Below are 27463 nucleotides of genomic sequence, written 5' to 3' on the forward strand. Positions count from 1 at the left end.
TTCCATGACCCTAGGAGGTAATGCTAGACTATGGAAAGTAAATAAACTGAGGGCAATTTTTTTGTGAGTCATTATAAACCCATTCTCTTTAACTCCCAAATATTTCATCTTATAAGTGAAATGTTTCTCCTTATGAGTACACACCTAACAAACAGCCCTTCATTCTGAAAATCTCACTATCTTTATCCTAATGAACAAAGTGATGTCTGCTGGAAATAATATGGTCTTTGAAAGTGGACCAACCTAGGTTTAAAAGTCAGTGCAACCATTAGCTAATTGTTCAACTTTGAACATGCAACACAACCTCTTCAAGATCAGATTCCACATCTCTAAAACTGGGGCACTAATAATACCTAAACCTTGGATGACATGTACCTTGTACCAGACACTGTTGATTTGATCCTCATTACAACCTAATGAGGCAAACTCAACTATTCTCATTCCCATTTTACATAGAAGCAAACTAAGGCAGAGTCAGGGTAAGTAACCTGCCCAAGGGTATGCAGCTTGTAAGTAGCAGGGCTGAGATTTAAACCTAGGGAAACTGGCTCCAGAGCCTAGATTCTTGACCCTTACATACATGCTCACTCACTGACCCTGCATGATAACCATGAGGATTAAATGAAACAACCTATATTAAGGATCTACCACACAGTGTGCATTACACAAAGTGAATGTATACTCCCTTTCACCAGCTCCCATTGGAGGAACATTGTTACCTTCCTGGTCCGCGGTACTGAAATCTCAGCCAGATAGAGTATGACCAGACCATCCAGCCTCTGCATCAGACACATCACAGCACAGGCAAAGAATTTAGGCAGTTTGGCTTTCCTAGAGGGAGGCGTGAGCAGAGAGAGGCCAGACTGTTTTGATGGATGGGAGTGAGGTCATGGAGGGACTTGAGCGTCCATAGGGAGGCAGTATAATGGAGAGTAAAGAATGTGGGCTCTGGAATCAGCCAGGTTCAAACCCCAGCTCAGTCTCACTCACAGGATAACCAGGAAGAATAAATGAGATACAGTGAAAATGATGCTCACAACTTCTCTTACATTCATTCACATGCACACAATTGAAACCTCTGTCCAGCAGCACAGGTAGAAATAAAGCTAAACTCAAGCCAAACAATTTTTAAAATATATAGTTCTATCTTAGATTGAGTCATCACATGGATGCACCTAATGCCATTGACACCAAGCTGCCAGGAAGGTCTGCTGAGGTCTGAGAATAAGGCAGGCCTGGAGGCAGGGGGAATACAAGTGGCAGATGATGCCATGTCCATCCCTAAAGCAGGTGCTTGTTCAGGCTTCACCAAAACCTGGATGAAATAACCCTCCCCATTCTAAACTATTTATTGCTCAGATTCCATATCCACCAAGCAATCTTCTTATTTTCACCTAGATTCCCAAAGGAGTGCCCAGGTGGAGTACACAGAAATATTCCTGATCCTAGAAAGATCTCTGTTATCAGTATATAGAAACCAATCTTATATGAATGAGGAGCTACTGTTGTACAGAATGTAGAATAATCCTATACTGTCAACTTCCCTTTGATTCTAACATGAGGGAAATTTTGGAAACCCCACCTTGAATCCCTGACTGCCTGAGCACCTACTACGTGCCAGGCGTAAGCGTGCCTACTATGCCTACTACGTGCCAGGCATAAGTGTGGTACAGTGAGGAACTTAACACTGAAACAGTACTGATAGCGTTCCTGCTGAAACAACTTAAAACTGGTAGAGATAATAAAGCAAACACACCAAGAACTAAAATAAGGCTCAAGTCAGACAAAATGCTTTCTCATTATCACCTTGCAAAACCCCCAAGGCCAAGTTGAGGCCTCCTAGTTCTATTCAGCTTAAGGAGGTGATAATGAGGAGAAAATGTTCTTGCCCATTAAAAGAGTTCTTAATGCATAGACCCAAACTAGCCACTAAATGGTGGAATTTTACCTTTCAAGTTACATAGGTAACTTTTATGATATATACTTTACAAAAGCTATCTCTACAAAAAAAAGAAAAATGCATACATAGGGGACCTGAAGCATAATTTATTTATACATAAAGACAGGGCAAGAGGAACTGATGGCAAAGGCCATCCGTCCTCACAGGGATAAAATGAGGGGATCAATATGCACAGCTCAGTGTCTGCCATGCCAAGCCAGTGCTGGGGAGGCTGATGCCAAGGAGGGTCTGCCCCAGCCCACCCTCCACCCTCACCATGGGCTGTTCTCCCCTGAGGCACGCGCACACTCCTAATCTCTGCTGACAACATCTCACTCTGCCTTCTCAGCCCAAATTCGGTGTCTCTCTGCACTAAGCTTTTCCCACCCTGAATCAACAGCAGGTACCCCTCCTCTCGGTTCTACATATGTTGTTCCGAAGGCCTTAAAGTCATTCTCGTATTTTGTACCGCTGGTGGCTGTGAGGCAGCAAAAAAGAACATCAGAAACTTATTCTGGAAATGTGGGCTAGAAACTGAATCTTGTCACCAACTAACTGCAAACCAGTGATAAAGTTATAATTCCTCATCTCAACAGAGGGATTGTGTCCATCTCACAGGGGGAAGAGATTTCAGCAGGGTCGTCTGTGATCGTGGTGAGCCACCTGCCAGCACCGCATAAAACTGAGCAAAGCGTAAGGATGTGTGCTTCCTCAAAGATGATTTCAAAGGGAAGAATCTAATTTTTAAAGAGGATGAAGATAATAATTTGCTAGAAATATTCACACAAGAAGTAAATTACCTGTGATCGCCTCTTGGTAGAACATTCTAGAAGCAAAATTACAATAATTGATGTCCCTTATGTTTATGATAGTGGCCATAAAGAATTACAGACAGAAAAGTATAAGGAAATATGTTAATGAGTTAAGTCATATTTTAATTTGAATAGATCAAGAATGAGACCTCATGTTAGATGAAAACCGCAACAAGGATCAAAACCGGAATCCTGACTTCAGTCTGCTCTATAGATGAGATGGCTGCGTCTCCCAGAAGCGGTTTTAATCAGAACTAAAGTTAGGCACGTAAGGACCAGTAGTAAAAAAGCAATCCAGAGGCTGAGAATAATGCAGCTGGAAAAAATCAGACTGAGAATCCCAAGGGAGACCCAAGTTCCAATTCTTTTGTTATCATGTTCGTGAAGCAGCCTTGGGAGGGTCTCTGGGCCTCAGTTTCTTCATTTCTGTAATGACACTGAGCCTTGAGTGCCCTCTCAGAGCCCTACTGACCCTGTGCTTCTCTGTCAACTGCAAGTCAACAGAATTCAAGAGGTCAGGGGCAGGCCGAGGGAAAGCCCCAGAAGCCTTCCCTGATGAAACTCCACTCCACACACAGCATTCAGCAGCCCCTGTGCAGGGCACTGGGGCTAGACACAGGCCATCCAGGAGCTGAATGCCCACTAGGGCATTCTAGAAAAGAGAGAAAAATCAGAGGATCAGCAAATATTAACACTGAAAAGAATTTATAGATTATCTGGTTCTAGCCCTTTCTTATACAGAGCAGGAAACCAAGGATCAGAAAAGTCAAATTCTTTTCCCAAGAATGCACAGCTAGAGGAAGACTCGAGAAGAGGAAGTACAAGATGAAAAGAGCACTGAGCTTGGAGTCCTTGCTGTACAAGAAACTAATTACGCCCCGCAGAGTCAGTGGCCACACCTCTCCAGGCCTCGGCTCCTCCTTCTGAGGAATCACGCAGCTCAGCTGCTCCCTCTTCTGCTCAGACCCTCTCATAGTTGTGAAGTGGAGACCAGAACCCAGGCCTCCTGACCCCCCTGCCCGGGGCTCTTTCTGTTCCACTGAAAAGAGATAAGGATGCCACGGAAATGCACCTGATTGCCAAGTCCTGGGAAGACAAGAGGAATGGTAGATGCCATCCTGTCCTGGAGGCCATTTGTACCCCAGGAGTCTCATCTGAGAACTTGTGTTTGCATCTCTCAAAGCACCCTTTACCTGGGCCTGGGAATGTCTTCACTCATTTACTCACTTGGAAATGTGCAATCTGTGAGGGTAGGAAGTAAAAGTAATTGATAGTCTTCAAATTCAGAAAACAAAAAGGTGAATGCAGGTAGAGGCTGTTCACAATAACGCTGATGGAGCTTCAGGTTCAGAGTCCTTTGCTAGCAGGGGCTCCTTCCAAGATGCTGAGAGGGCCCTAGCGATGGGTTCATATGGTCAGATGAGCGTATAAAATTAGCAGACGTGAGATATTTCTACATTCATTTTCTTTAAGAGGATAATAAGCCTTGGGCCCCATAAAACCTGCATCCACCCCTGGGTGCAGGGCTGAATTTCTTCTCTTCTCTCCTTTCTTCATCCTAGGACTAGGAAAAGGAAAAGGGTTTTTTCTTATTTGGTTTTTAATGAAAAAAAAGTATAACTTAAGAAAGGATCAAGGAATTAAATTTAATTCCTCAGAAATCTGAAGAATTAAAAATAAGAAAGTGTAAAGAGCAGAGTCAAAGTGAAACAGTCACAGTGCCCTTGAGTGAGAGCCAGGAAGAGGTCTGTGTCAACGCAGTGATGTTTGCTGAAAAGGTACTGAGTTTGAATCTGAAGCTGACTCTCAGCTTATAAAAGTTCCATCTGTTTTGGTTGATCTGACACAATATTGACAGATCAAAATAAAAGTTTGTCCAACAATCTGTTGGCTAATTATTCTATTTTATTTATTTTTTATTAACTTGTCTCCTCTTCTGATCAGTGAAGTCAAGTCAAAATAAACCTGTTCACTGATGTGGTCACAAGTTCACTGGTGGGTGAGATTTTTAAAGTCAGCTGCTAGGAGAACCCAAAGGAGGATTCATCCAACTTGTAACATCTTCCACCTTAGAATAAAAGTGACCAATTTGAATTTCCAAACCTCATTAAATAGAACCTCCCAAACGGGGATTTTTACTCCATAGTGATTGAAAATGTTTTCTACAGGAGGGGCATTTTGTTGCATTTGCTAGGCATACCACATCAGCACACTCTCCTGGTGACATAGCAGCCTATGCCTTCTAAAGGCCCATGTGTATCTGTTAGAGGAAATGGGGTGTGGTGACTCGGGAAAGGTTAAGGGTACTTGGGTTATACAGCTGTCACCAGATGCCTCCACTCATCACCACTCCAAAGGCTACAGATGGCTCCACAGATTTCCAAGCTCTGCATTTAAACACAGCCTCTGTGAAGGAACAGGCCATGGGCTTTTAACTTCCTTCATTCTAAGAAAAAAGAAACTTCAAATATATATTTTTTAACAGAAACTTTAAATAATAAAGTAAGGCTGACTGAAGGCCATGAAGGTCCCCTCACAGATCTGAACCACAATGATGCCCCAGGGATGGGGGACACTTCTCCTTTCTTCCTGGGGACTGACATTTGTCATTCCAGGTGGAAGAGGCCAGCCTAAAGACAGGACAATTCAGTGAAACATCACGTCCCTCTCAAGATTCTAAAATGCAGCATTTCCCAATATAAGTTTGTCACGGGGATGGTAGTACGGCAAGAAGAATACAGTTAATGATTCTGTAACATCTTACTACATTGATAGATAGTAACCACACTAGAGGGAGTGAGGACATAATAATAGGGGTCACTGTTGAACCACCGTGTTGTATATTTGAACCAACATAAGACTGTATATCAATGATACTGTAATTTTAAAAAACATCAATGCACAAATACAAAAAAAAATTAAATAAAATGCAGTATTTCCCAAACTTGCCAAATAATAATTATCTGATTCAATTATTGCAAAGCAGATTTCCAGGGCTTGGGTACAGTCCAGGAATCTGTATTTTTAGCAAGCATCCCAGGTCATTCTTATCACTGCACAAGCCAAGGCTTAGCGTGGCCCCCAGAGTCATCACATAATTGGAATAAATACAGCAGCCATGGGGAAATGTACTTCAACCTGTCCACAGCCGGGAAGCCACTGGGATTCGTGGCTTAGAATTTCATCTTCAAGCCAAGAACGTTAAACATATCAATGAATGTGTGTTCCTTATTATCACCCATAATAGCTTCCTTCTACATGTCTTTGGGGAATGCCATATGCCCAGAGTTCCTGGCAGCAGAAAACCAAAATATTAACAGAATAAATTACTTCAAATTAGACATGTGCTGCTGAACTCTTCTAAGGTATTTGGAATATTAGCAAACTTGGACCTGGTCAAGGATTATTAACAGCATTGTCCTTGGAGCATATTCTTTGAATAAAAACCTTCAGGGTTTTCTTTCAACTGCCCGAGTATGAGCATCTTTGTCATCCTGCAAGTAAAGCAGGGGAAGGAGGGGATCCATTTTGCTGGCTCTTCGAAGCTTTCTCATGACACCTGCAGTCAAAAACAGCCCACCTTGGGGACACTGCCAGAACCAGTAGCTGCCTCCTTCCCTTGCTTGCCAGAGTGAGAAGCACCAGTTCCTGCCTGATCCAGACAGTTGAAGAATGTAAGGAAAGCCGATCAGGGTCCTGTCTCTGCCCGGGGAAGGAAGAGACTCACTTCCTCCTCTCCAGAGATGCCCTCCAACTGCGAAGAGCTGCCAAGACCCACACACACAGTAATGGTGGGAAGAATTCCACAATTATGAACAAAATATAAACCTGTGAGAAAGTGCCTCCTCACTCTCAGGGACGGGGCTCTCTCACATGCTATGGATATATCATGGTTCTATTTCCCGAACACAAGTGCATTTTTTAATATCATCATCATCATCATTCATTTTTTAAATGGTAATACATTCACATGTTCAAAACCAATAAGATACAAGATGAAAAGTCTCCTCTCTGCCCTTGTCTTCTATCTGCCTAGTTCCCTTCTTTCTGCCCAAACATTACCATTATATTTACTTTCTTGTATATTCTTACAAAATTTATGCAAAAACAACCATATATATATATTCATATTTTCCCACTTTATACACAAAAGATAAAATCCTAAGCTTACTATTTGCCTTTTTTTCATCCAACAAATGTACCTTAGAACCCTTTTTGTATTGGTACAAAGAGAGGGTCTTCATTCTTGATTGTAGCTGTATAGTATTCCATTATGGGATGACCGATTTATACTGAAACTATTAGTTTTCCCAGCAGTGACATAAATGGCTTTGTTGCAGATACCTGAATGTTAGGTGAGCCCAGAAACACCAAAAGGGTCAGTGAAGTTATACATGCAGAATTTCTGTAGGCTGTCAGATGGACGTGATAGAAAAAATATATTCTGTCTCAAATAATTACATACAGTTATATAATATGTTATACAATGAGAGCAACCAGAAAGTTTCTGAGAGAAATGAGAAAAGAAATTGAACCCAAATATGTTTTAATTAAAGTAAAGAAAGGAAAAATGAGAGATAGAAGACCAGCTTTGTTTCTGTGACTCCCTTTTGCCTTTATCAAACTCCACTCAGTTCTTGGAGCAACCAAGACTTGTTCGAAGGCCTCCTTGAGAATATGGACTGGAGTGGTCTGACTAGGAGAAGAAGAGAGGAGGAGGTTTGGGTACAGGGAGGCCAGAAGGAAGACAAGGAGGCCCAGAGAGCCATTTCCAAATGTATTTATTCTAAGCGGATGAACTGTTTCCCAAGGTGTGTTTTCCTGGTAGTATTTTACAGGAGAAAAACTTTTAACTTATATAACTCAATGTCTTTGGCACAACAATATTTAAAACTATGTCTCTTTGTGTTTAACCAAGTTTTGAACTATTGAGTGGTGTAGATATTTGTGAAGTCCCCTTTCTAGTGTTTTCCTCTCAGAAGAGGTTAAAACAAGAAGTTTTATCTCCGGCTAAAAATTTACTAATTCATGTACTTATTGTACATTTCTACAATTCAAAGTCATTTTAAATTTCAAAATAAAGAAATTCCAAATATTTCTAAAAAGTGATAACTTTAACATGATCCCCACCTTTATGCTCCAGCTGGTGTTCAGTGACCTAGTATGTTAACTAAATTCAGCCAAAATTAAATGAGCACACTTGTATACTGATGATGACATTGTAACCTAGCAGCACATTTCTGGAAGGCAATTTGGCCCTTTGTAGGTATACCTTTAGAAAAATATTCACATGCTTAGACTCAGAAGTTACATTTCTAAGAATCTATTCTAAGGGACAGGTATACTTATGCTACAGAAATGAAAAGACATAGGAAACTGGATTTAACAGGTGCTCTCAAATATTCTGGTCTCAGGATCCTTTTACACTCTTAAAAATTACTGAGTACACCATAGAGCTTTTGTTTATGTGAGTTGTATATATTGATATTTGCTATGTTAGAAATTTAAGCTGAGAAGTTGAACTAGAAACTCAGTCACTCAAGGGTTTCTCCCCCCAGTGTTCATCATTCCCTCAGTATAAAGCAGAAAGGTTATAAGGGTACTTCTCATTTCCTCACACACAAGTCTAATAGGATGTGTGCTTGAGGGCTGAAATTTAATGAAACTAATGATTTATTATTAAACAATTAGTGAAATGATTATTTCAACAAATTATTGTTTTTTACCTAAGTATTATTTAGTTATTGATTTTCATATTCTAAGTATTAGCTATCAGTACACTATACAAAATCAGGCAATATAAACTACAAAACTTCAGGGAAAATAGGTTTGAAGCACAACACTCAGAAAGTGTCAAAATAAAAAAGGAACTTGGTAAAAAGTCACAGCACAGTTTTACACAAGTCAAATGTACATTTTATGGAAATGGCACCTGGCCTTGAACGAGACCTGCAGTTGGCGGTGGAAGCAGGCATGTGCCTGCCTGCCAGGCTGCCCATCAGTTCCCACACCCACTGCCGCACATAATGGAGAACAGAGAGGAACAATACCAAGCAGGCTCAGAAGAAAGAGGGAAAAATTAAAGACAAGGAGGGGGCCGGCTTGGCCAGGGTGCCTAGGTGCCAGGAAAGGAAGGGGTACAGATTGCCAGTTACTATAAAGTGATGGAAGGAGGGTTGTCTAAAATGGATGGAAAAGTTGTAACACCAGATGTAGGTGGCTGCGGCTCATTGTCCTTGTGAGGGTGTGTGTGTGGTGTGTGTGCATACGCAGCTTTTTGTGTACACCCAGTATTTCTTCCGGAAGACACAGTGTATACGCAAACCTGTTCCAATTGCTCCTTAATATATTAATTGTGTTGGAACAAAGTTGCATTTTCAAAACAAATGTTATGCCAGAACTGACTGTATTGAGATGATCTTTATAAGTCTGGAAACACATATACCATGTTGACATTAATCACATCTTGGTGTAGGATTATGAGTGATTTAAACTGTCTTCTTCCTGCCAATTTGTATTTGCTAAGTTTCCTTGAAGCAACAGGTATCAGTTTGTAATAAGAAACTGGAGAAAAGATAGTATTTTTACATTTTAAAAGCCAGCCACAAACTGTGAGCTGGCTCTAAAAATTAACTGCAAGACTATGGTTCTCCCTGAGCCACCCAAAATTGCTAGGGACCCACTGAGCTCTGGAGACCACCCTGGGGCTCTGTTCTGCATTCTCCAGGTCAAAGAATCAGGAGGTGAAATTACCAGGCACCTGAGGATCTGCCTTGCCCAGGCTTCTCATTTTACATATAAGGAAACAGACGTCCTAAGAGGTGAAAGGACCTGCCCAAGGTCACATAACTGGTTGGTGACAAACCTGGAACAAAATCACAAAGTCTCCTGGCTTTCAGTTTAATTATCCTTTTCATTCTCCACTTGCTTTTTTTTGCGTAATAGTCGTAGAGGTGTTGTGGAATTGTGATTGATTTATACATACCGAATCAACAAATCATTCAGTCCAAAGAAATTATCTAACAAAACAAAACAAAACCGTCAACTAGGTGAGAAATAAAGCCTTGCCAACTTCTTGTTGCCCACGGTATAGACAAAACAACCAGGAATTACATGGATGTTTCCCTTTGCCACTGCTTGCTTTGGCATTAGGTTCTTATAGCCTCTACTTGACGGTGGTGGGAAGGAGAGGAATGGAATTCTTTTCTAAAGGCAAATTAAACTCCTCAAAACTCTACTACCCATGTAAGTGATTGAATTTGGACATTACATTTAATTGCACTTGCCAGTAACAACAACTAGTATTCTAGATTAGTGGGTCTGTGAGAAAACAGGTCTCAAAGAAGTCACCTCTGCTTGGTGTGAATACTAGGTACTCACAAATTCCAGGTACTCAAGAATCCTCAATCAGGGACCTCATAAAAATGAAATTAGAAACACAGAACACTTTTATACCCCTTAAAGAAAAAACTGAATTGTATTTCAATGACACTAAGATGGTTTCATTTAACTGCCTTAAATTGATTTTCAACTACAGAAAATTTTCTGTTTGTTTTTCATATCTAGCTGATTCTGCCTATAGTTCATCAGGCCAAAGCCTCAGCGACTGTATCAGAAAAAAGTCTACCTTTTGAGTTAGAAAAGATGGAAAACCTGGCCTGCTGAATACCTGCCTCTCTCAAGATCCTGATGGGAACTAATGAAAGGGGCTGGTTTCCGGCCTTCAGCAATTAAGTAATCAGCTGCCTTTGGTTACCCTTAACAACTCACACAGACTAGATTACTAGGCAAACAGGCTGCGGGGATTCAGGATCCAGCGCCAACTGGAGCGCCGAAATGACACATATTCCCAGGGCAGCCACCACCTTCTTGTTTAAAAAAGAAGGAAGTGGAATTATTTTTTAAAAGTCCAGGACTTGGCAGCCGTTTGCTGAGGTGCACTCATTAACATAATGCACACACAGAAAAACAGCCCAGAAAGGCAACTGTGGTTGGTCAGAAGGTTTAAGCTTCCCAGCTTTACTGGAGGTCAGGCCCTGTCTGATGACTAAGGGCCCTGCATTTAAATAATATTCAGTGATGCTTTTATTCTTTTTTTTTTTTGCTTTGTTTTCTGAGTAATTTTATTTATGGCAATGCTCAGAATGGTTAACTTATACAATTTTTATTTGTCTAGTAAACCACAGTGAAGCTTGGGGTGGGGGAAATGAACAAATATATAAACAAAAGAATCCCACCATCAAAAGAAAACATGTTTATGCATATTCCCCAAACCGTTTTTGCTGTGAATATATATCTTTATATAATTGGGATCTAACTGGATACAATTTTATAGGTTGTTTTATTCACTTTGCATCATATGCTCATAATTTTTACACAACTTTTTAAGTTCTTTGGAAACATTGTTTTAAATGGGTATGCAACATTTTATTATATACATAGTATGCCCCCAGTCTTTGTTCTTACTTTTCCAGGATTAGACATTCAGGTTGGCTTCAGTTTTTCACTATTACAAATACCTTAGAAACAAGCATCTTCAACATATACTATTGTCTATATTCTTTATATTTCCTTTGTATAGTAATAGCTTTATTAATTTCATTCATCATCACAAAAACCAAGTGAGATAAGTAAAAAAAAAAGTGAGGAAATGCAGGGGTGAGAAGTAACTTGATCAAGGCCACACAGTAAGTAGAAAAGCACAAATTTGAACCTAGGCTGCCACTGTGTCCTAGACGGTAACTTAGTCAAAGGTATGTCACTTTTTTTTTTAAGGATTTTTGGTAATTATTGTTAAACAATTCAGTTATCTCCAAGAAAGAACATACCAATTTATGTTATCTGAAGAACTGTGCGACTGAGATGGTCTGATTGGTCAGGAAAGCAGAGCCCTTCTGAGCGGGATCAGTGTCTTACGAAAGACGCTCCAGGGAGATGCCCAGGCCCCTCTGCCAGGCAGGGGGTACAGTGGCTGTGCCAAAAAGCCTGTGACCCAGAGAGCACCCTCACCCAGCCATGCTGGCACCCTGATCCTGGACTTTCCAGCCTCCGGAAGCCTGAGAAAGAAATTTCTGTTGTTCTTAGCCACCTAGTCTGTGGTATTTTGTTGCAGCGGCTTGAACAGGCTGAGACACTCTCCATTACTCAGACAGTTTATATTTGTTAATTCTCCTTTGTATCTTCCATTGAAGGAGAGTTTTCTAGGCAAAAAACCTGCTTTTATGTTTTAAATTTAATTTATTAATATAAAAATACCTACCATATTATTAATTATATATTTTTGTAGCTTCGTGCTGCATTACTATTTATTTCTGTTGGGCATTTATTACCATTTCTCACTCATAAAGAAAACGTCAGTGAACATCTTTGCTGATAAATATGTGGATCAGTTTCTGGTTATTTCCTCAAGATACAAGGCCACATGTCTGTAACATCAGCAGCATTTTGGACAACAGCCTTAATGCACCATTTATTCATATCGAGATTTCACTCAACCAAAAAAAGAGCTCTCTTTTTCACACTTGTTGCTTTTTAACCACATTTCCTCTACCCAAAGCCCAAAACACTGTTTTTAATCATATTCCAAGTTTATCAATATTATTTTTGAAGAGTTTTTATTTCCTAGCCTCCAAAGCAGTACAAGTTCAATGTAGGAAATGTGGGGACACAGACAGGTTCAAAGATACAAATAACAAATATTTGCTAGCCCACAAGCGAAGAAAAAATTTTTTTCACAGGATTAAGATCACATAGTTTTTAACCTTGCCTGGACCTCCTACCTTCTGGAAGTAGCCTCTGGGTTGAGATGCCCTTCCCTCTCATGCTCTCCCTCCCCTGCCTTACACAGGAAGACTCACTCCAGAATTCGGGGCTGGATCAGCCTTGCCTACTCTAAAACTTCCTGGCTTCCTCCCAGTTCAAAAGGTTCACAGCCTTTTAGGGATGCTTTCAAAACTATGTCCCTAGGTCCTTTTCCAATCTATAGGTCATGTCTAGCTGCCTCCTTAAGATGGAATCATCAGAGGAATGAGCTCTATTTCTGGTAACATCAAATAGGATGGATTCTATTAGCCAACTACTAACATCATTGCAACTCCTGACCTCAGTGAATATTTATTGTGGTCCTACTATATGACCAGCTTCAAGCTTAGACACCCTGATTCACTGAAGATACAAAAAGCTGCTTCCTACAAATAGCTCAGAATTCAGTGTGTCTGTATAAAAAATGGGAAGATGAAGTAGAAGCATCTCTCAGGGGGTAACTTATAATTTATCTGTGAAGCAAAGTGTTAGGTTTTGAAGCTAACACATATACAGGAATAGGTTCATGGCACAGCCGCTTTGCAGAGCTGGTCACCTCCTCTTTGATCCTGGAGGGCACCGTGTCAATGCCTCTAGCGGAGCACTTATCTTACCTTTGGACTTATTTGCATAGGAGTCTGTCTCCCCCACCAAGCCTAGTGCCCAGGACAAGCATAGTACCTACCTGCACAAAGTGGGCACTCGACTAATGCTTGCTGAATGTGCAGGTGTTTGAATTTGTATGCAGTTGCCACCAGGAAAATAGCTTTTGAAACAGCAAATACCTGCCACCTCAAATTCTGTCACTCACTCTTTTGAAATAGTAGTTAAGGAAAGCAGGTAGGAGAAAATGAAAATCGTTTTGAAATTTCACTATTTCACAACTTTGCAAATTTCCAAGCCAAGTACTTGTATCTGGGTGGTGAAATCCAAGGAAATAAAATGGAAATGCCAAGGAATCTGGGTGATGTATTCATATTAGATTTCAGAAGAGAAAGAATAAAGCCCACAAGTGCTAATCTACCTCTGACAAAATAAAGACAAATGAATGGAGGCTCTCTGGAAAGTCTGGAGCTGAGAAAGCCATAGTGCTTGAAAAAAATAGGTAAACAGTCCCTTCTTCTGGTCATTATCTTCTGAAGTGCACGAGACATTAAATAAACAGTCATATGACGCTCAAAATACTTCTAAGATGAAAAAGACTGTCAGCCAAGCATTTGCAGAAGATAATGGCAAAGAAAAGACAACATCATAGAAGTAAGACATCCAGAAAATAAAATCATTTAGCAGGCTGTCAGACCTGACAGTTTCTGAAGAAGGCAGATTTCTTCCTACCTAAAATTTTTTTGAAAAAAGAAAAAAAGCTTTTAAAAAATAACTTTCTGTTGTTTATTTATTTATTTTGGTGCCTGAAGGGCTGGAGAGGATTTTGGACACACTTAAATCCAAGTTGTCCTTTTCCCCACTGACAGGTAATGAAATGCAGCCCTAGGCTTTCAAAGTTGACACAGCAAGGTCCGAGGTCCCAGTGGAGAACTCATGGTCCAGAAGCAGATCACAGCAGTGACACTGTCATCCCCTGAACTTGACCCAAGGGGCCATGCTCCATGGTTTCCGGGACCCCGCCAGGGACTTTTAACAAACAGGACAATGTGACACATGTACTAGACTGGATCCTATATTGGGACAAATTCTATAAAGTACATTATTGAGGTAATTTTTTAAATTTGAATATAATACTAGTATTAAATAAATGTTAAATTTCTCGAGTTTTATAACTACAATGGTTACATCAGAAAATGTCCTCATTCTTAGGAGATATATGCTGAAGTATTTAGGGTAAAAAGGCATAATGGCTGGAACTTGTTCCTGAATGGTTCAGAAAAACACATTTTTTAAAGACAAAGAAATAAAACTGATTTGACAAACTGTTAACAGTGGGTGAATCTGGGAGAAGGGCACATAGGGATTCTCTGTATAATTCTTGCAACTCTTCTGTAAGTTGAGGTTATTTAAGGAAAAGCTGAAAAATATTTTAAAAACCAGAAATGTTATTCTGGTCCCCTGAGCAAAAGTAGTCCCTCTTGACTGGGCCTGCTCTGAGGAAGGGGACAAGCGCCAACTGCGCCCAGTCTGCAGGATACCGAAGCCTCCGCCAGACGTAATGCTGTGTCACTGTAGTGAGCCAAGCCCTGGAAGGAGCAGAGGCTGAACCTGGTGGAGACAGCAAAGTCAGTTCAGGGCACAGCTCTGAGACCAGGTAAGTTTGCAGTTCTAGCTTTGCCTCTCCCTGGCTTTGTGACCTGACTGAGGGCAAGGAGTTTAACTTTTCTGCATCTCAGCACCCCCATTAAACATTGTAAACAATACCTACTCACAGAGGGATGGTGAGGAATAAATTACATAAGACATACCAACCTCAAAGCCTGGCACAAAATCAATTTTGAAGGTGAGAGCTGTAATGACTATTGGTAGGTCTGAGTTTAAGTACGAAGCTGCCAGAAAACATTGGATTCGCTCACTCATTCATTTGTCCCTTCCCTCAAATCCATGAACTTGTATTGTAACAAGAGCTGTGCCAGGCACAGGGTGGCAGTGTATATGATGATTCTCTCCCTCAGTGGACAAGGCAGAGTCAGCAGGTAAACAGACAGTTACACCGAAAGTGTGACCAGGAATGTGAATGGCCAACGTGAGAGGATGTTCAGCATGGGCGAGGAACCCGGGTAGGCACCCAAGCCAGCCCCAGCAGTCAAGGAGGAGATGACCTGGAGGAGGAAGAGGAGTCAGGCAGGTAAAGTGGGTCAGAGGGAAGGTGATTCCAGCCAGGGGGAGCAGAAAATAAAAAGAGAAAAAGAGGTAGTAGTGCCTTTCAGGATTCAACAGTGCAGGGATACACCAGAGAGGTACAAATGGCACCAGAGCTAGGGGATAGTGAGAGGTTTCCCAGGGACAGGACCAACAGCCAGAAAGAGGTCCTCAAGAGTGTTAGGGAGCTGTGGTTTGTCCTGAAGAAACTTCTGAAAGGTAAGTAGAACACCACAGTGAACAACAAGAACAGATGAAAATAGATTAGAGTTAAAAAAAAAATTATTCTTGCTGCAACCCACGCCTCCAAGACCAAGGCTATGGATGAAACTCTGGCTGGAGATAATGGTGATAAGAACACGGCTAGATTCCAGAAAGATATGAAGACAGAATAAAAAGATTTGCTACTTGCCTGAGGGTAGTTTAGAAAAGGGAGAAGTCTAGGAAAACCTAGGTTTCCAGGTCATAAAGACTAGTTTCTAGGTTAAATGGTGGCCCCATTGACTGAACAGGAAATACTGTGTGGAGGATAGTGGACCACATGGAAGGAACATTCTTCTGCTACTAGAAATCACTAAATTCATCAGTCATGTGGGGTAGGGTTGGGTGTCTCTAGGTTGCATGGAGGAATACAGACAGGGTGGGGCAGAAGAGTATAATTCTAAGGGGGTCAAAAGTGATATAAAGATAAATTTTCCCTTTCTCACAGTTTTGCCAGGGGCCACATTGACAACATAAACATTTTGAGAACTTGTAATCCTCCCACTAAGAACTATGTGAAGAAATAGCTATGAACTGAAAAGATTCAAGATGCATGCATGCTGTGAGCCAGCAATTCCACTTCTAAAAACATACTGTCATTTGTGAGCACAGGATGAACATACAACATCTACCAATGGGGAATTAATAAATCAACTGATATGACCTTACTCTAAGATACATATAGCAATTAAAAGAATGGGGTAGGAGGGGTAGATCAACACCATGGGGAATGGAAAAATCTCTGAAATATATTGACTAAAAAAGCAGATACAAGAAGTAGAACACCGCCTATAATATTATTTCAATTCTGCTTTCTAAAATGCTCCATGTGAGTTGGGAGCAGGGACTGTATTAGGTATGTGCACTTGTGTATGTGTGCAGAATAAGGAAATGGAAAGATACACATTAAAACCTTAATATCCCAGGGACGAGAGAAGAATTGGAGAAAAAAGGTTAAGAGGAGAATAAAAAGGAACCTGTATTTGCACTCCAATATTCTGTTTTGTTTGAATTTCTTCTGTAATAAATGTGTCTTCACATTACACATGTATTTTTTTAAAAACATCTAAAAGTTGGGGAAAGACTTTGGGAGATGCACAGAGAGCTCATGCAATACATATTCATTCAGATTCTACTGTGCATCAAACACTGATTAGACACTGGAGATACCAGCGAACAACAAGAGCAGGGGTGCTTCTGTCAAAGAGTTTATAGTCTAGCACTGAAGACAGACTATTAGGCATGGGATTAGAAGAAGGAACAATACCTTGGCCCAGAGTAAGCATTCGATCCTAACAGGGCACATAGAAGGTCTAGGAGAAATCAAGATAGCTTTCTGGAGGGGATGCCATCTAAATTTAGACCTGGAAGATAAGCAAGAGTTAGGGGAGAGAGTCTCTAGCAGAGGACACTGCTGAATGGAGGCTGAGGAGATCACTGGGGAGCAACCGGGTCTGGCTGGAGCCTAATAGGAGAGCAGAGAGAGAGAGATGCAGCTGGAGGTTTAAGCAGGTCTAGATTATGAAAGAGTATGTGTGTGCCATGCCATAGGATTTGGATTTTGTCTTCACTGTGAGAACCATTGAAAAGTTTTAAACAAGGCAGTAAAATCTTCAGATTTGCCTTTCAGGAAGATCATCCTGTCCACAGCTATTCTGGGTTGTATACTCAGAAACATGGACGGGATCAACTGGGGAGAAAAGAGGTAGGAAAGAAGATTCAGAAACCCTGGTTTGGAAAAAGACTACGCAAGACCACTTGCATTAATATAGGCAAGAGATACAAGTAAAGATGTGGGAAAGAGGAAGCTGACAGTCTGGTGGAGAAAGAAAACAGATAAGCAATATGTACACATAATCATATTCAATATTCAGGTGGGGTGAGATAAATGTTAGAAGTGAAGCCTGAGCACTAACCCTGCAGCATGGAGGGCAGAGTAGCTCTTGCCAGCTGGGAGGACCAAGGAGGCTCCTGGAGGAGCTGGTATTTGAAATGGGTGGTGAAGGACATACAGGACTTTCAAAGACAAAAGTACATAGTAGCATATTTTATTAGGGGAAACTGTGGGCACTGGCATAAAGACAGAATCATCTGGAAGAAGCTCAGTAGGGCTGAAGGATATGGTACTTGTGAGTTATGCCATAGGAAAGCAGGATGGAAAAGTGAGCTGCGGCCAGACGCTGCTTGAAACAAGAGCCAGCAGGGATGACATACATGCCGAACTCTGCCTTGTACAACACTTGGCACATTATATATGTGCGTCCTTGCCTACTGTCTGAATCCCCACAAAGGTAAAATTTCCATGAGGGAAGGACCTTGGCAAACTCATTTGCCACTACCCCCAAAAGCTTACTTCAGAGCCTGGCTTCTAGTAAAGGTATTCAGCAAGTATTTGTTGAGTGAGCAAGTGAATGAGTGGATTAACAAACGAAAATGTAAAGCATCTAATACAGTGGATAGCACAAAATAGGTATGTGATAAATAACTATAATTCACAATAATAGTCATTATAATCATCATGTAGAGGGGAGAATTAAAAGAAAAACACCTGATCGGTTGGGGTGACTTATCTTGTCTAAATTATCTGTTTTAAAATATATCATTACTCCTCATTGACTGTACTACAAGCTTAAAATCATGAGCAAAGTATTCAAAGTCCTCCACTATGTAATTCCAAACTGACTCTTAAGAAGCTCAAGATTCATTCACTAGAGGCTGTTCTTCCTTATCCCTACCCCCATATAGCCCACAGTTCCCTTCCTCCACTTTCACAGTGCCAACTCAAATGCCTGTGTGTAGGAGGGGGCAGACAGATAATTAACATAAAGGCATTGAATAAATAATAATAACAATATTCAGTATTTAGCCCAGGCCCCAGGACTATGCTAAACAAATGACTCATTAACAACCTACAGGTAGGTATTATTCTTATTCCCATTCCCCAGGATGAGGAATTTACCCAAGGCTGGAGATCCTAGTGGGGGAACTGGGACTTGAACTCCCTCCGGAGGCCCCATGATGTACCTAGCATTTTCCTTGTTACTGCAGAACTGCGATGAAAGGCATTGAATCCAAAATTTGGATTTTTATTCTGAAGGCAATAATGGGTCGGGCTCTAGATTATAGGGAGGGTCCAGACCGTATTCAGGCACAGGCTCACCATCACATTTCTCTGGCACAGGGGTCATTTTGGGTGGCAAGGTAAGGTAAAAGTGAGTAGTTGGAACCCGATCCCAGGAATTGTCCCTTACTTGGTAAGAAATGGAGTGAGAAAGGTAGTTTGAACAAGGACACAACCGACAATGTATTTATTAGGCATCGATTCTAAGAAAGCACTGCTCCAAATACTCAGCAATATAATAGTTATTTGATTACCTTAAACATGATGAGTCCTGCCTTCTGTGAGTTTATGATCTAAGTGAGGGAGGCAAAGCACACACACACATTTAGACACAAAAGGAGGAAAATCAGAAAAAGGTCAACCAGTACTAACTTCTAATTATAAATAAATGAATCAAGGGAATAAAAGTACAGCATAGAGAGTATCGTCAATAATGTAGTATTTTTGTATGATGACAGATGGTAACTACACTTATTAATGGTGAGCAATTAGTAATATATAAAACTGACAAATCACTAGGTTATACACCTGAAACCAATATAATAGTCATATCAGCTATGCATTAAAAAAAAAGCAAAGCCAACTCAACAGAAAAGTGCCAGGCTCACCCCAGTAGGCAGGTTGAAGGGCTCCGCAGCTTGAAGGCTTGTAGCTGAAGGGTCGGTGATTCAGCAGCCAGTCCGCAGGCTCTTCTTGGCTGTTTGTTCCTACCTGGTCCTACCCATAAGTACTAATTGAAGATAATGAAGGCCTTTATCATCTCCTCACCAGAAATCTGCATTCCTATTGATATTTACTTCTCCCAGGAGCCAGCAATCTCTGGTTGAAATATTCCCCTCACACCAATCTAGTCTTGTGCATTAAATTAACCCTAACTCCCTCAGGCTGACTTTCCCCGTTCTCAGCCTCCCCGGGAATCTGACCGCGCTGCTTGCGTAAATGTCATCTGCAAGAGGTCGAAGGAAAAGATAAAACCTCTGTGGCATTGCCTGTGTGTAAAACCTGGACAGGTCTTTTTGTTTTGTTAATGTAAGAAATTATTCTAAGAAAACATCTGCCTAACTAGTAAGGGTTTTTTCCACCTGATTACAAAAGTTATAATGCAATGAACAAATGTAAACCAAGTACAATAGAGAATAAATCCTCCAGAGCCCCACTCACCCAAGATGACCACTGCAGATTAGCAATGCAGGATCTATCACTAATGATTTCTGACTAATTTCTGAACTGCTAGATAAGAGATAGACAAATAACATTAATCTACACATACATAAACAAAAAACAATACATGACTTCCCTGTCTTTATTACTAAGCAATACAGCTTTCATTCATTTTAATGCCATATAGTATTCTAGTATATACAAGCCCTATTTTTCTAATCAAATAGCACATCCATAGATAACTGCTATCCCCCAATTGTTTACTTATTTATGCATAGACTTATTTGTCTATTGCTATTACAAAAATACTGTGTTTAACATTCTTGTGCATATATGTTTGCACAGCTATGCTCATAATACTATGGGATCATGTCTTAAAAGAACTGTTCCAATAATCCATTTCTATTTGAATCAATATTGAAACTACTCTAAATGGATGAAAATGCCTACTTCTCCATTACCTCACCAGGTATTATCACCCTGTTTACTAAGGAATCACTTTTAACTGAAATCAAGTAACTCACTCTCCAGGGTAAGGGCACACAGTGGGCATCTCAGGAATATTCTTGTTGCTGTGACCCCAAGGAGACCAAACATTTTATGGGAGCAACTGTGTATTTTCATGGGATAAGAAAACACATCACTACTTCCTCCTGTTGTCCACTAGGCAAAATAAAAACAGAAACAAACAGCATATGAATATGTACCCTCTTTGCAGTTGTATCATTTGTAGTACATAAATTCAGATTGTGGGAATATTAGTCAGAATCCAGGCATCAGACTCAAAATGAACAAGGGAAGATTGATGAAGACCTTTAGTTTAAGGCAGGAGGCTGAGAAAGCAAAAGGCCTTGATGGATGGAAAAAAAATGTTTTTCTACAGGAAATGATAACATCCTAGTCTGGAAAAATTCATTTGGGAATTCTCTACTGTTCAGCTGGAAATTTTAAAGTGCTTATCTTGGGGGCCACTACCTAGAACACACTGTTATCAGACAAAATAAGTACTTTTGTGGTTAGGTAAGGCAGTGTTAGAAGCTCTGAAGGGCAGCTTTTCTCTGGGAAACCACATTTGCTAATAACACAAGAGCTTGTGGCTGTGTGCCACCAACACTAAACAGTCACATGGACACTCCCACACCTAGAGGCCCCACAACAGCAGCCAGGAGAGCACAGTGCATTGGTCAACCTGGTCAAAAGGCCTGTGTTTGGGTGATGGCACAGATAATGGCTGGCTCTGCAACCCCAGACAAGCCACTCAAGATAGCTAAAGCTCTGTCCCCTTTCTTCTAAAATGAAGGCATCAACATGATGCTTTCCATGGTTTTTCCAGCTCTGAAAACGGTCAGAATGTAAGTAAGCTAAAAGTTACTAATTCCCAGTATTGCTGTGTATCAGACTGACCTGGAGAGCAGCTATTAAAGAGCACCAAGGATAGGACCTGGCCTGGGGAGCTTTATGAAGTACCATATTCTGACAACCAAAAGTGAGAGCCACCCACTTAGGGAAAGGACAAGAATCAGAGCAGTTTTGTGAAAAAATATATCATGAGAATTACTGGGATGATTCAGTAAAGTGTTAAGTGCTATTAAAATATCATCACTTTTATTTACCCAACAACTTCACTTCTGGGAAGGACAAATTTTTAATTGTGATCACATCTTGGCCCACTGGTTAAAATGTCTCCTGCATTGGGAAAACCACCCCAGGAGATGTTTTGGCCACATGGCCCTTAACAATCAGTCTTAGGCACTCTTACTTCCTTTTTCAGATGTGTGGTAGGTCTCTCCATTGCTAAGAACACTAATACCAACTTTTCCATCAGGTATCTCGCTTTAAAGCTTTCACGGTGCTTGCATAGTCCATTTCACTTGACACTCATCCAACGGGATACCACGATAGGTATCATTGCACCCCTTTTGGGATGCTAATTTCTGAGGACCCTCACATGTCCTCTCAGAGACTCTGGACTATAAGCCTATTGAGAATAGGGGATGATATCTTATTTACTGCTATATCCTAATCACCTGGAATGGACATTCATAAGGTTTGTTGATTACTATATCCCAAATGCCTAAAACACTGTCTGGCAGTTACCAGATACTCAGTAATTTAAGATAAACAAATGCATTTTTATCCTTAATGCCTAGGCTAGTGTGTGGGCCACAGATACTTTTCCTCAATGTGTGATGAATGAAATACTATAAGGGGGGGGAGGTAAAAAGAAGGCAAAAACTTAAACTAAAGCCAATAAAACCATATTATTTAATCTATAATAGGATAATTATTAAATATCCACTAGATAGAGACTATTAAGCCATCAATAAAATGATTTTCAAGCCTGCATAGGTATTGCTTTGATTAAAAAGATTTTAAAATTATGTATGTTTTTTCATAAGGTAAGCAAAAAAGCAACTTTGCAATGTGTATTAGAATAAAATACACAAATGTAAAAAAAGACTAGGAAGCTTGAGTATGTCAGAAGTGAGTTAATGGACAATTTTTATGTTCTTATCCATGTTTTCTGAACTTTCTATATACACGTGCATTGTTTCTGTAATAAGAAAAAAAAGAGAAAAAAGAAAAATAGATGGAAGGAAATACACTGAAATTCTAACAATGTATATCAAGAGCTCACGGCACCTCAAAAAACAAAAAGCAAATAAGCCAATTAAAAAATGGGCAGAGGAGCAGAACAGACACTTCTCTAAAGAAGAAATTCAGATGGCCAGCAGACACATGAAAAGATGCTCCCCATCACTGATCATCAGAGAAATGCAAATTAAAACCACAATGAGATATCACCTCACACCAATTAGGATGGCCAACATCCAAAAGACAAACAACAACAAATGTTGGCGAGGCTGTGGAGAAAGGGGAACCCTCCTACACTGTTGGTGGGAATGTAAATTAGTTCAACCATTGTGGAAAGCAGTATGGAGGTTCCTCAAAAAAATAAAAGTAGAAATATCATTTGACCCAGGAATTCCACTCCTAGGAATTTACCCTAAGAATGCAGGAACCCAGTTTGAAAAAGACACATGCACCCTTATGTTTATTGCAGCACTATTTACAATAGCCAAGAAATGGAAGCAACCTAAATGTCCATCAGTAAATGAATGGATAAAGAAAATGTGGTACATATACACTATCAAATATTATTCAGCCATAAGAAGAAAACAAATCCTACCATTTGCAACAACATGGATGGAGCTAGAGGAAATAAGTCAGGTGGAGAAAAGACAAGTATGAAATGATTTCACTCATCTGTGGAGTATAAGAACAAAGAAAAAACTGAAGGAACGAAACAGCAGCCGACTCACAGAACCCAAGAATGGACTGACAGTTACCAAAGGGAAAGGGACTGTGGAGAATGGGTGGGGGTTTTACAATTAGCACACATAAAGTAGCGGGAGAGCACAGGGAAGGCAATATAGCACAGAGAAGACAAGTAGTGACTCTGTAGCATCTTACTACGCTGATGGACAGTGACTGTAATGGGGTATGTGATGGGGACTTAATAATTGGGGGAGTCTAGAAACCAAAATGTTGCTTATGTAATTGTACATTAATGATACCAAAATAAAAAAAAGAAATTCTAACAATGGTTTAATGTGGAGGATATGGGTTATATATTTTTAAATTATATCATCTATCTTTAATTTTTAATGAATTACATTACTGATTCAATGAAAATGAAATTATTCTTAGAAACTTGCAAGAATCTAATTTGCTATGCATTCTGAGATGCACTCTGCAATGTCAAATATTTATTAGTAACTTGAAGCACACATCAAGTGTCAAATTTTGAAAAAGGAGACTTTCACAGGTTATCAGTAAAACCATAGCTGCGACTTAGTTGTGACTTCCCAAAAAAGTCCCAGGAACTTCAAACTCTGGGTACCAAAATATGCCCAAAGTACTCCTGGTAGGGTGGGGGGTGGGTATGGGGGCCAAGTAGGGGAGCTTCTGTGGAATCTTTAATATTCCCATAGAATTTCTATGGCAGGAATGACTGATGGATGATATATAATTAATTTCACTTGACAAGCATAAAGAAAAAATTTCCCTGAGCCACTGTAACCTGAGCTAATGAAACCCTATTTAACCAAGGGTGTGTATTTAGACTGGATCTTACCGTAGTGACTTAGCCATTAGTAGGAATTCATTGTTTACCTTTAGGATTCTTATCAGTACTTAGACTTTGTTTGCATGTGATTTTCACCTGATTGCTCAACATGCTCAGTGTTACATGATTTGGGAATAAATGAAAACATAGCAAGATCACAAAAAACTAATCTCACCTATCTACTCTGCTTAAACTTTATGATTTTCTCTTCTCTTTCAGGATGCATTATGGCTTTCTCTGGAAAGATCCTGTGAACTAATAAGGCACCTGTTTCAAGCCTTGTAAAATACCAGGTCCTTCCATTTCCTTTATGGCTTTTGGAGATTCAGGCCATGTCATCACACTTAAATAACCTGCCCCGATTACTTCTCCAGTCTCACTGGGACAATACCCTGGAGAATCTTTCCTGGGGTCTACCACCATAAGAAAGTTCCAGAAAAAAAAAGATTAGCTCTAAGAGTTCATAAGGAACATTTTTGGGACCCAAAACTGGTTATTCTAGACAGGGAGCCAAGAGATCCAAATTCCTATTGTACTTTGTCCTTCCACATGACCCTGGACAAGTCACCCAACTTTTAGGGGCCTCCATTTCCTCATTTGCACAAGGATGGAATCGAAGAAGATAACCTCTAAAGTCTGTTTCAGTTCTAAAATTCTCTGACTCAGAAGAAATCCCTTATGAGAAAGTCGATAGCAGGAAGGCCCATGGCAGGCTGATGGGCTCTACGTTCACAGCAGGAGAAAGGGAACTTGAGTAGGGTCTAAGTCTCAGGGGAAATTTGAGATATTCCCATCCAGCCCTATTCATGGGAAACTGAGGGATAAGAGTAGAAATTCAACACTCCTAAACCGTTCCTCACAATAAAGGACCCAGATGCATCAAGTGAGTTGACATTTATCTTTCCCCTAAATGGTTGGGCTGTGCTTTTATTTCCATGGCAAAGAAACATACTCATACCCTTGCCATTCAGAAGTGTTCACAAATAATTAGGAGGCAGTGACAGCTAAACACCAGAAAGGATGGTTCTAGAAGCCCTCAGATTTTGGCGGTCTTGAGAAGGTTCCAGAGACCTACTCTTGGGCCCCTGTGATACCGCCCAGCATCCAGGGCAGACAACAAGCTCCAGCACTGCCTTCACTCATCGCCACCCGGATGTCCCTGTACTCTGCCAGGTGTGCTCACAGGGTGGCACAGAGCTGTGGTGGGCAGGAGGGAGCACTCTTGGGCAGCCTCCTCCCCGCTCTGCCCAGGAGCCATGTGCCAGCCTGCTTTGATCTTCAAGATGAAGAGGATTTTGATGTCTGCTTAGCCCTCACGTCTATGCATCCTACCTTTGGTGGGAGGCTCCATCCGCCTCTCAGCCATCATTGGGATCACTGGCTCCCTATATGCACCCTCCACTGCTTTGGTTACCTCCTCTACATTAGAGGGAAGCGCTAGAGTTAGGCCTGTTTCCCCTTCCTGCCTCACCTCTGCATCCAGTCCCACCTCCACATCAACACTGGGTCACTCTTCACAAAGCATCACTTGATGTCACTTACAGGCTCAAAAGCCAGTGTCACTCTATTTTCTAGTAAATTAAATCCAAATTTTCTAGCCTAACCTTCAATGTTTTTGTTACCAACTTACCTCCAAGTTCTCCCTAGCACATGCCAGATACCCCAACTCAAATGGAAATCACTCTCAAAGCAGCCCAGACTTGCCCACTCCACACACACACACACACACACACACACACACACACACACACTCCATCTTTACAGAGCCCACTCATCCTGAAGAGTCCAACTTAAGTGACTCCTCTCTTTGGAAGCCCACCTAACACCTCTCACCTTGCAGTCTTCTGAGCCCCCTGAACATGCTGGTTCACACCTGGTTGAACACATTCAGCACTTTGTAGCTGAAATCACAGTATGCTGGCTAAGGAACAAAGAATTACTAACAATTACACCCATTTTTATCTTTGTATAGCTGCAGCAGAATGCATATGCTATATAGGAAGTTCTTGATGAACACTTAATGAAACAATAGTAGAGGTCACCCAGGTACTGCAGACGAGTCATTGTACACCTATGGGTTGCTAAGTTAAAAAGTAAATATGAGTTCCAGAAATTGTAATGTACAAGTTGGAAATGCACCCTTCTTCCTCTTAAAAGACAAACTTCTTTCCAATGAAGGATAAACCATTGTTCACAAATTAAGATGCTATGTGTGAGCCACGTTTTTCTGTCACTGATTCTTACTAGAAACTAAGGAAACCTATGGACCCCCTCCCCATAAAAATATACATGTACACATCCAGACATATATTTATGTAAATTTTTAAATTTTTTATCTTAAAAATTTCAAAATTACATAAAGTCAAAAAAATTAAAATAGTATAAGAAACATTCACATACTTTTCACCAAAATTCACCTATTAACATAATTTGTTTTATCATGTGATCCCTCTAACTCATTCATTCTTTTTCTGTCTACATGTTTGTGTATGTGTATGTGAATGTGTGTGCAGACACACATAAATTTTTCCTGAACAATTTGAGGTTAGTTGCACAATCAAAGCCCTTTGCCTCTAAATACTTCGGTGTGCATTTCCTAAAAATAAGGACATTCTCTTATGTAATCACAGAATAGTTAACAGCGTCACAAACGTGAATATTTTTACTTAATCTACCATCCTTAATTCAATTCTGCCAGTTGACCTAATATCCTTTAGGCATTGTTTCTTCCTCCAGCAGAGGATCCAGTCTGGGGTCAGGCATGGCATGTAACTGTTACTTCTCTTTAACCTCCTTGATCGGGACTATTCCTTTGTCTTTTTTTTCATATTAACATTTTTGAAGAATAAAGATCCCTTCGCCTTCCTTTTTTGAAAATAACATAGAATATTCATCATGTTGTGTTTGTCTGAGTTTTCTTTGGGATTATCAGACTGAGACTTTGCATTCCCAGTAAGCGGGCTGCGAAAGGGATGCTGTGTTCTTCACAGAGAAAGTCCTGTTCCTCACTGGTGAGGTTCATTTTGATCACCCAGTAAAAATGTGGCCCAGTTTCTTCACTGTGTATTTGCTTAGCTTGTTCCATCTTGCAACTCTAACAGTCTGTGAGGAGACACTTTAGGACCAGGCAAAGATCCTGCTTCTCATCAAATTTGCTTTAGAGCAATTGGAGGTCATTTGCAAACTGCTGAAGGCCCTCCGTGCACTCTTCAGTTAAGAACACTAGCATGCATTTGCCCTTTTTCTCTAGTAGAGGCAGTGAGTCTGCATTAGGAGGATCACACATTTTCCCAGCAGTTTGCAGAAGCTGGAATCAGAAAACCTCCACCTCTCACTGGCTGTGTAACTTTTCACCTAGGTTGCTGTGAGAATTAAATAGTGATGAATAGAAAATTCCTGACTGAGTCCCTGGCATATGGCCTGGATTTAAT

The sequence above is a fragment of the Manis javanica genome, chromosome 3, assembly GCF_040802235.1.
Source record: "Manis javanica isolate MJ-LG chromosome 3, MJ_LKY, whole genome shotgun sequence".
NCBI classification, from domain to species: Eukaryota; Metazoa; Chordata; class Mammalia; order Pholidota; family Manidae; genus Manis; species Manis javanica.